Source organism: Capsicum annuum, chromosome 11 (genome assembly GCF_002878395.1).
Source record: "Capsicum annuum cultivar UCD-10X-F1 chromosome 11, UCD10Xv1.1, whole genome shotgun sequence".
Lineage (NCBI taxonomy): Eukaryota > Viridiplantae > Streptophyta > Magnoliopsida > Solanales > Solanaceae > Capsicum > Capsicum annuum.
The window spans coordinates 103,236,708-103,248,059 of NC_061121.1; positions in this window are offsets into that span (position 1 = coordinate 103,236,708).

The window sequence follows — 11,352 nt, forward strand, 5'->3', positions numbered from 1 at the left end:
ATTCATGCTATCAGTTATCAGAACTTATGTCATTAGTATTCAGCTTTAGGACTATCAGATACAATTAACCAGACCAGTTCTTCATAATCAGAACTGTCAGACACAGTTATTCATGTATCAGTTACATAGTATCAGTCCCTCAGATATTAGTAATTCTATGTTTTTAGTAAACTCAGTAGTCAGAACTCAGTATTCAGTCCTAGCACAATCTCAGTTACAGTTACATATGCATGCATGTATTTTCACGTTCATGTTAGTCAGTCAATTAGCATTGTTCATGCATATGAGCCTATTACATTCAGCCTTCCTCACTTGCATACCATTACATTAAAAGTACTGACGTATTTACACTATGGTGTCTTATACCATAGGTTTAGAAGCACGAGCTCCAGAGAACCAGTAGCATCCCATTTCAGCGATCAGAGTTAGCAGTGAGTCCTCATCCTTTGAGGACATGATGATTTCATTACTATTTAAATTTTAATTTATTTTAATAGTCGGAGTTAGTTGGGGACATGTCCCATCAACTTCTTATTCAGATAGTGTAGAGGCTTTCAGGCTATAGCATGCCAGATAGTTACTTCAGATTTATTTTAGAATTTATTGTACCATTTTCAGACATTTTTTATCAGATGTTTATTCAATTTTGAACTTTATAGCCTTTCAGTACATGTTTTCCATATTTTTACAGTACATCATGCAGTGTTCTAGTACAGATATCAGTCATAGGTTAGTTTGTGGTCCTTCGGGGTTATGAGCACCGTGTAGCATTTTGGGTACTAGATTCGGAGTGTTATAGACTTGGTATCAGAGCCTAAGGTTCAATAGTGTCCTAGAAAGTTTGAAAGTCGTATTTAGTAGAGTCTTGTACATGCGTGTGTTGTGCACCACACTTGTGTGCAGGAGGCTGTGAGATGTTTTAGAAATAGTTTCCCTTCTTTCATGTCTCTGATCATGCTATAGAAAAGTTCTTTAAGAAAATTATGTAGATTCTCATCATGCTTCACGCATGTCAACTTTACCTTACTTTCAAGGTAACATAAGTAGTGAAGCTCAAGTCCTAGAGATAGGGCTTTCTCAGACAGACCCTACAGTCAGTTATGGAATTGCACACAAGCTCAAAAGTATCCCATTAGTTCAGTTATGTTCCAGAGTTGTACAACTCTTATTCATGATCATGAGAACTTATGTTATCAGATCCCTTATCAGAATTCTATGATAGCATATGACCTAGAGTTAGAAGCATGAACTTAAGAGTTTAGCAGTAGTATAATTGGAATAACATGATCCAGGTTGAACAAATTATGTATTCATGGGGATATTTGTACCAAAGTGAATCTGTATGCTTGAACAGTGTGAGTAAGAATTTAAGTTTATTGACTTGACATTAGGCTTAAAGGTGTAGATACGATATTAGTAGTATATGAAGAAAAAAAACAGATAATGTGTTTAGTAAGGCAAACATATGTCGAACAGAGTGTAAGTATGTGATGATGATTACGGTTTAGTTTAGAGTTTAGTAAAGTATTTACAGACTTATGATAATAGCTTCAAGCTAAAGGGGAGATAATAGATCAAGTAACCCATTTCAGGCTCCCAGATTCCAGTAGTAGTGCCAGTATGTATAGAAAGCAGTAAAGGAAGATGATTCCCGACCCATCCTTATCTCAGTGCAGAGTTTTGTACTTCAGCTATCACAAAATCCACTCAGGCCTTGCGTGTCAACTCTATGGTCATGATTCATGCTTATGCATTTTTTCATAAATCATGTACGGTTTTAGTTTCCAGTATAAGGGGTCCCAGTTTACCCTGCAGTACGAATTAGTTCTATGAACACAACTTATTTTTACGCACTTTCCACCTATTGTGTGTGCTTTCAGTTTCTAGCATAAGGAGTTCAGTTCCAGCTCCCTCGGTGTTATGAATCATGTCTCACAAATTTAGAAATTTCAGACTCAGGTCATGCAGCTCGTGACCCACATACTCATGCCATGCTTTACAGTATGCTCAGTCCATATGACTCATGCTCTAATTCTAGTGAGCAGCCAAACTTAGATATGTCATATATATCTTTAGTTCAAACCATTTTGGTGAATTCATGTAATTGATATTCTATTCCCCAGGCTTCAGTTCAAGTGTCAAGTTCAGTCTGTATCCATTCATGCTTCAGGTCCTCCTGATTTAACCTTTCAGTGAGCTCTCTATGTGAAAATAGTGTAGTAATTAGCAGTTTCTTAGAATATAGAGAGTAAATGATTCATGTTAATAAGAGATTATTGCATGCTTGCTTTACACGAAGGTGCAGTTATGATGATAGGCTTGAATGTTGTAGTAGCGTGCAAGTAAATGGCTAGCAAGAGGTTGTATTTATAAGTTAGGGAAATTATAGAGTGTGAGTATACGTTCAGATCCTTGATCTATACCATTCCTCATTATGCATCTATCCAAATTTAGTTACCATCTCAATTACAGTTTCAGTAATCAGCATTCAGTCCCAGAATCAAATACTTCAGCACCAGTCTAAAAGTCAATTATCAAAAATTCAGCCCAGTTTCAGGATAGCTTAACAATGTTATAGTTATTGATTCCTCAGTCAGTAGTACCTCAATACCTCGGTTTACAGAATGTTCCCAATCACATTAGACGCTTAGCCTAGCATTCTTGAGGTAATACAATTTTTATAAATCCATGCCCAGTTACCTCATGTGACTCAGTCAGTCCTTATCTCCTATGCATAACGCTCTGCAGTTGCAGTCCAATTATTCAAGACTAAGTAGAGTTTCATCCAGCAGACTCAGTATTCAGCTATCAGTCCTTCAATTAATTAGATAAGTCAATAGGGTTATGCATTTATGCTTAACACCCACGTGAATCTTTTTAGTAGTCTTAGTTGTAGTACACGAGGCATAGTCATTTCATCTTAAATGGTATTCGTAGGCCTCAACTCATCTTACCGAATCTCAATCAAGTTATGATCTTCTTAATCAGCTATCTTATATAGACAAATTCATACAGTTTGTTTCCATGTCCCCAGCTATGCGCTCTAGCCAAAATCTCATGAAAGGATGTAATCATTCTAAGATGAACCAATAAGATAGGTGCAAGCTCAGCTCAGTTCATGTATCATGCCTCAGTCTTAGATTTCAGATAATTAGATACGACTCAGTTCCTAGGTGCCTTATGCATCACCTCAATTTTCCTCAGTAGCTCAGTCGAGCTAGTATTCCTTAAGGAACCTAGTATCCCAAGGGGGAGATATGCTATAAACCCCCAAACTTTCATGAAAAAAATATCTCATTCGTTCTTCTAAAAAAGAATCTAGTTTAGAGTAGAGGGTACTCATAAGTTGACCCTCAAAGTCCCAACCGCATCTTTGGGCCAAGTATTCAGAGGCTCAGTTCTATTCATGATGTTCAGTTCATATGTCACATATCAGACCAGACTCAGTTATGTTCTTATGTTCCCGTTCATGCATATTTCTAGCATAATCATAGGTTCATCAGTACTTCTCAGTTTACATAACAGTTTTTCTTGAACTTACTCAGTTCTATGTTCAAACTACCATTACAAACTTGGTATTCAGTTCATGCTCAGATCCCCATTATAAATTTGGTACTAAGTACTCTTGCATATTCAGTCATGCATTCATATACCAGTTCAGTTATGTAATCATACATCAGACATGCATTCTCACTGTGAGAAATTCAGTTTATCAGAACATCAGTTATGTATTCATGAGTAAATTATCCAAGCATCAAATATTAATTAATTCAACTTATCAGTCATGTATCAGATATGGATGTTCAGTATGTTATATTCAGCTCTTCAGTCATGACGGTCATGAAATCATGCTTCAGTTGTTAATGCCCAGTATTGATGTCAATTGTATTTTCTCCCATCTCAGTCAGTCTCATTCAAGGATAAATGTTTCCAAGGGGGAGATATTGTAATACCCCGTACTTCTACCTAGCTTAAATTTGTCCCAAAAATATTAAAATCTTGTTTCAAAGATGAATCCACTTTTATAAATGTGGTATTTTAAAGGTTTTTACTTTAAATCATGTGGGGAATCAAATAAGATTTCCATCGATACCAAATTCGCCCAAATCTGACACCTGGGTGAAGAGTTAAAGCCTTTTTAGTGAGACAGTGTATCACCTGAGCCTTCAGCGCGTTGCGGAGACAACTCAAATGGTAATTGTCAATTTCCAGTGTTGCTCCGCGATAGTGGAACATCGCGCCAAACGTCCAGGTCGCAAACAATGTGGCAGCGTGATAGCTCCACGTTGCCCTACCGTATAATTTCCCATTTGTCACTTTTCAGTAACTTGGAGAGATAGTGGTGCGTCGCACTGAGGATGAAAATTGGGAAATTTTCTCAAAAATTAAAGACGCGTCCAAGGGTTAAAAGGTTCAATTTTATACCCTTATTTAAACCCAATAGCACGTGATTTAGCCATTCTTCACCCAAAATATACAAGTTTCTCTCAAGAACAAGCTAGGGTTTCTATTGGGGATTCAAATTCAAGAAGGTTTCACCGCTAATCTTTATGAAATCATGAACTAAGGTATGCGTAGTGTTCATTCATGGACTTCTTTTGTCCATGAAGCCTGAGAATCTCTTTTCGAAGTTTAAGTTTAAGAATTTCTTTATGAATTTCATGTTGGATTTGTTTTGTTTATGTTGAGAATGATCAATTGAATTCGAATCCATGTTGGGTGATCAATTTTCTATAGAATTGATTTGTATAGATGTATATTCATGTGAACCTATAAATAAACCCTAGGATGATAAAATTAGAGTTGAATCATGATGATTAATTGTTCTATGCCTACCATGTGTATGATTAAATGCCTAGATGAAGGAACAATGCCCAACTAGTATGATATCATGAAATCCCCATGTATGTACAAGTTTATGCATATCACATATTTGATGAAGTGCTTCAATATATAAATTATGAATTTTGTTATTGGTCATGTGTTCACGTAAGTCATGCTATGTCAGTTTTTTTCCATCGAGTCCTGGGGGTACTTGTACCCGACAATTTAGCTGTGTGCCTAGAGCCATGTCATGTTTTTACGATACTCTCAGTCAAGCTATGATCTATAAAACTCAGTCAGTCATGTGACTCAAGAAAACCTAGAAATCTCAGTAATCTCAACAGTTCAGTAATCTTCGTGATCTCAATACTCAGTAATCTTAATAACCTCAGTATTTCCAGTCAATCTCAGTAACTTCAGTATTATCAGTCAGTCCTCAAAACTCAGTACATTTCGTCAGTCAACGGAATTCAGTAATTCAACTCATGTTTAGTTCAGTAAATCATATTCAGTGTCCATTCAGATGGGAGTAGAAATTAGCATCGAGTGAACCAAATGATAGGGACACACACTATTAAATGAGGGTGTGATCCTGAGTAGTTATCCTTGTATTCCAGAACTATATAGCCAGCATAGGTTGAGACATCAATACTGTCGATAAAAGTTGATGAGGGGGGTAAGCACTATCAGATAAGGGCCCCATAATTCTCGTAAAGGGGATATTATCAGATGAGGGTCACCCATAGCTTGTCCTTACCAGTGGAGCGGTATTGGAACCCTTCCAATTGGGGTTACAGATTGGACCCCAACTCAGCCATAATGGCATATCAGGGGCATGTCGGTTAGATAACTACTTCCCATAGTTTCATGTTACAAAATCAGGACTATCAGATACAGTCAATCAGTCCTAGTAATAAAACTCAAATAGTTCTCAGATTTCAGGACTGTCAAATATAGTCAACTTAGATACAGAGCGGAACTTAGATAGTTCCATTAGATTTAGGACTGTCAGATACAGTCATTCATGCTATCAATTATATCAGCTATCAGAACTCATGTCATCAGTATTCAGCTACAGCACTATCAGATATAGTCAACCAGACCAGTTCTTCATAATCAGAACTGTCAGACATAGTTATTCATGTATTAGTAACATAGTATCAGTCCCTCAAATATCAGTAGTTCCATGTTATTAGTAAATTCAATAGTCAAAACTCAGTATTCAGTCCTAACGATCTTAGTTACATTTATGTATGCATGCATGTATTATCACGTTCATGTTTGTCCGTCAGTTAGTATTGTTTATGCATATGAACCTATTATATTCAGCCTACCTCACTTGTATACCAGTGTATTCAAAGTATCGACGCATTTGTGCTATGGTGTCTTATACCATAGGTTTAGAAGTACGAGCTCCAGAACACCAGTAACATCACATTTCAGCGATCAGAGTTAACAGTGAGTCATCATCCTTCAAAGATATGATGATTTCATTAATAATTCATATTTTATTTTATTTTAGTAGTCGGAGTTAGGTGGGGACATGTCCCATCAACTCCTTATTCAGACAGTGTAGAGGCTTTCAGACTATAGCATGCCAAACAGTTACTTCAGATTTGTTTTAGTATTTGTTATACCATTTTTAGACATTATTTTATCAGATGTTTATTCAGTTTTGAATTTTATGGCCTTTTAGTATATATTTTCCACATATTTACAGTATATCATGCAGTGTTCAGGTATAGATATCAGTCATGAGTTTGCTTGTCTCCTTCAAGGTCATGAGCACTGTATATTGTTCCATGTACCAAATTCGGGGCGTTACATGCCACCAGGTCTTTGGTGCTCTACCTTAACCTGTTGATAAGTTGCATACTTGGCTAAAAATTTTGCCATATCTCTCTTCATACCACTCCACCAATAGACTTCCCATAAGTTGCGGTACATCTTGGTGTTTCCCAGATGAAAGGAATAACGCGCACCATGTGATTTTACCATATCTGCTACCTTAAATCATCAATATATGACACACTCTATCTACTCTGGTATCTCAACACTCCATCTCCCTCTTGGGAGAAAACCTCTACCTTTTGGTCTTTAACTGAACCATTTAGTTTGACCAAATTTGAATTCCTATCCTGTTTTTCCTTTACTTTAGAAACTAGAGAAGATTCTGAACTACTCTGAACCCAAATATTTCCTTCAACTAAGTCAACCAACCTTACACCCAATCTATATAACTGGTGAACTTGCCGAACTAACTCTCTCTTTTCATTCTTCACATGAGCAAAAATGCCTATAGACAATCTACTAAGGGTGTCTGTCATTACATTGGCCTTTCCCGGATGATACAACACACTGATATTAAAATCCTTCAACAATTCTAACCACCTTTTCTGATGAAGATTTAACTCCCTCCGAGTAAACACATATTGAAAGCTTTTGTGATCCATAAACACATCAACATGTACCCCATAAAGATAGTTCCTCCAGATTTTCAAAGTAAACACAACAACAGTTAACTCAACATCATGGGTAGGGTAGTTCTTTTCATGAGGCTTAAGCTGTCTAGAGGCATAGGATATAACCTTACCTCTCTGCATAAAAACCAAACCCAGATTGATTCTAGAAGCATCACAATCTACAAGGAACACATCTGTACCATCAGGTAGCGCTAAAACTAGGGCTGAAGTGAGTAGAGTCTTCAACTCCTAAAAACTCTTCTCAAAGGAATCTGACCACTGAAACTTAACTTTCTTCTGAGTTAATCTATACATAAGTGATGTAATAGAAAAAACCCACAACAAAACATCTATAATAGCCAGCTAAACCTAAGAAACTTTGGATGTCTGATGGAGAGATAGGTCTAGGCCAGTTTCTTACTGCGTCGGTTTTTTGGGGATCAACTCTAATGCTATCGCTGGAAATAATATGACCGAGGAAAGTGACTGATCTTAGCCAAAATTTACATTTGCTAAATTTGGCGAACAATTGGTGATCCCTAAGAGTTTGCAATACAGTTCTAAGATGGTCTGCATGATCATCCTCACTACGAGAATAGACAAGAATATCATCGATAAAGACTATGACAAACATGTCTAAATACTGCTTGAACACTTAGTTCATCAAATCTATAAAGGCTGCTGGGGCATTTGTCAACCTGAAGGACATGACTAGAAACTCAAAATAACCATAACGGGTTCTAAAAGTTGTCTTTGGAATATTACCTTTCCTTACTCTAAGCTGATGATAGCCGGATCTAAGGTCTAACTTTAAGAAGTAACTTGCACCTTAGAGTTGGTCGAATAAGTCATAAATCCTAGGAAGAGGATATTTGTTTTTGACTGTGACTTTATTCAGTTGACGATAGTCATTGCACATTAGCAAAGAACCATCTTTCTTTCGCACGAAGAGGATGGGAGCGCCCCATGGAGAGATACTAGGCCTTATAAAACCTTTATCTAAGAGGTATTTAAGCTGCTCTTTTAAATTTTTAAGTTCGACTGGAGCCATTCGATATGGAGGAATAGAGATGGGCTGAGTATCTGGAAGAAGGTTAATACCAAATTCTATTTCCCTATTGGGAGGTACCCCTGGCAAATCTTTAAGAAAAATATCAGGAAACTCATTGACTACACGAACTGACTGAACTATTGGAGTCTCAGACTTAGTGTCTTTGACTCGGACTAGATGATAGATGCACCCTTTTGAGATCAACTTTCTAGCTTTAAGATAGGATATGAATGACTATTCAGAGACACTAAATTACTTTCCCACTCAAAGGCTGGATCATCTGGAAACTAAAACTTCACCACTCGGGTGCGATACTATATAGATGCATAATAGGAATGGAGCCAATCCATACCAAGAATAAGGTCAAATTCGACCATATCTAACTCTATTAAATCTGCTAACATAATTTTATAAAGAACTGTGATAGGAAACTTTCTATAGATCTGTTTGGCAACAACTGACTCACCCACTGGGGTAGATCCAAAAAGAGCTTATGGATCTTTTAGGACCTATTTCAAAATTTATTGCAACTAGTGGGGTCACATAAGAGAAATTCTACCCAGGGTCTAACAATACATAAACATCAAGATGAAAGACACGAAGTATACCAGTGACAACATTTGGTGAACTCTCCTACTCCTGATAGGATGGTAAAGCGTAAAACTGATTATGGCGTTGACCTTCATCGGTACTTGATGGTGTGCCTTGAGGAGGGATTAGGCGACCTAGAGGAACTGGTGCGCTAGTAGCCTAAGTTTGGGGACGAGCATCTCTGTTTTCCTGCTTAGCATGAGGACACTCTTTGATTCCATGTCCCAACATACCACAACCATAACAACCTTTCTGCCCCAACAAGGACTCACCAAGATGATTCTTACCACACTTAGCACATGGAGGATAACTGGGTTTTCCACTTACACTATTCTGAGATCTAGACATAGAAGTCTCTGGACAGAGAAGTCTTACCCTACTGATCTTGCCTATATTGGGGGGCGGGAGCACTAGCTGAAGATGGATCTGGCATAGATGAACGATTCTGAAACTATAAATGATTCCCCCCTCCAAACCTAGTCTAGCCATACTCAAACTGACCAATTCTAGCCTTCTTATTTCCCTTCTCTCTTTCCTTTAACTTTTCAGCCTTAATATATTGAGCATGAATCATCAACCTAGCAAAATCTATGTCCCCAATAAGCATGGAAGTCCTACACTTCTTGACTACCAAACTAGATACTCCAGTAACAAACTTACTCATACTCGCCTTAGGGTCAGCCATCGTATCAGGGGCATACTTAGACAACTGGTTGAACTTAAGGCAGTACTCTTTCACTGTCATCAAGCCCTACCTCAGGTTCACAAACTCTTTCACCTTAGCTTCTCATTTCACATGGAAAGAAACTGTCTAGAAATACATCCTGAAATACTTGCCAACACATAGGAGTTGTATTCTCACCTCTACCATTCTTCCACATAACCACCTAATCATACGCCACATCCTTCAGCTTATAAGATACCAACTCTACACTCTCTTTCTCAATAACATGCATAATCTGAGTGATCTTTCTTATCTCCTCTAAGTAAAGCTATAGGTCCTCACCTACTTTGACCCAAAAAAATCTGGCGAATTCATTCTCATGAAGTCTTGAATTTTGGCTGCTGCTAAATCCTTATTCTGCTGAAGTGGGAATGCCGCCTGATGGTTGCCCTGAATATTAGCAGTCAGAACCTAGGCCAACGCCTGAAAGGCAGTTCAAAATTCAGCATGGGATACATTCAGGCGTTAGCTTGATGAGGAGGCATATTCAATGATCACGTAAAAGCACGAGTTAAAAGCAGATAAAGATACTGTAAGTACGATAGATCATGAAAAAAAGAGATGATTTCCTAAAAACCTTAGCGTACGATCTGGGCTGTTTCCCTCTCGAACGTCTAGTAGCCTATGGCTCATAAATATGGTGTGTTTTACACCGATGATTAAGACTCTACATAATGCGGCTTGTCTATATCCCTAGGACTCTTATAACCCGAAGCTCTGATGCCAAGTTTATAATGCTCTAAAAATAGTTCTAAGACGTCACACGGTGCTCAAGACTACGAGTAGCCTCAAGCTAACCCTGTAAGCCATCTACTAAATCTGAAGCTCATAATAAAGAAATATAGATATATAATCAAAGCTAAAATGCAAAATTCGATACTAGCTAATCTGAAAATGTCTTAATATCAACAACAACAACAACAAACCCAGTGTATTCCCACTTAGTGGGGTCTGGGGGGGGTAAGATGTACGCAGTCCATACCTCTACCTGAAAATGTCTTAATATAATATCTAAAAATACTAAACTCAAGAGTATGATCAATCAATACTAGAAATCTGAATCATATTTAGCAGTCTGACAAACCTCTACTACTAATAACTAGAGAGCCACTGGGACAAGCCCCCAGCTGACTCGAACTGGCTGAAAATAGAGTTATCTATACTAATAAGCTGGAAAACTGAATAACTGGTCCCTGAACTATGAGGACTCACAACTATCGAGAAGTAGATGAAGATGCTCAAAATCACTCACGCTGCTGAAACTGAGCAACTAAACCTACATTATGAGACAATGTAGCACATAGACGTATATGTGGATCATTACTTCTGGATTGTACTGAGTATATGAGGGTGAATGCATAAGTAAATCAATAACTCAATAGTACTATAAATTTGTAAAAGAATGCATGCTAAATGTAGATGGCTCACATAAGTTGGAATATCTAAAAACTGAAAATCATGATTCATGAATAGCAAAACGTACTGCATAAATCTAGTGAGTCATAATATTTAGTTTCTAAAAACTGTACTAGTAATCCGTCTTTAAATTATACTGTCTAAGTGTAGAAGGGCTCACTTCTTATCTGTAATCTGAAATCTGAAATCTCATAGCTAATAACTTTTGCAATACAATATCTGAATAAAGTTGTGAGCCTTTACACTTTGTTTCTAAGAGTTTTTCTATTAGGATTATTCTATCT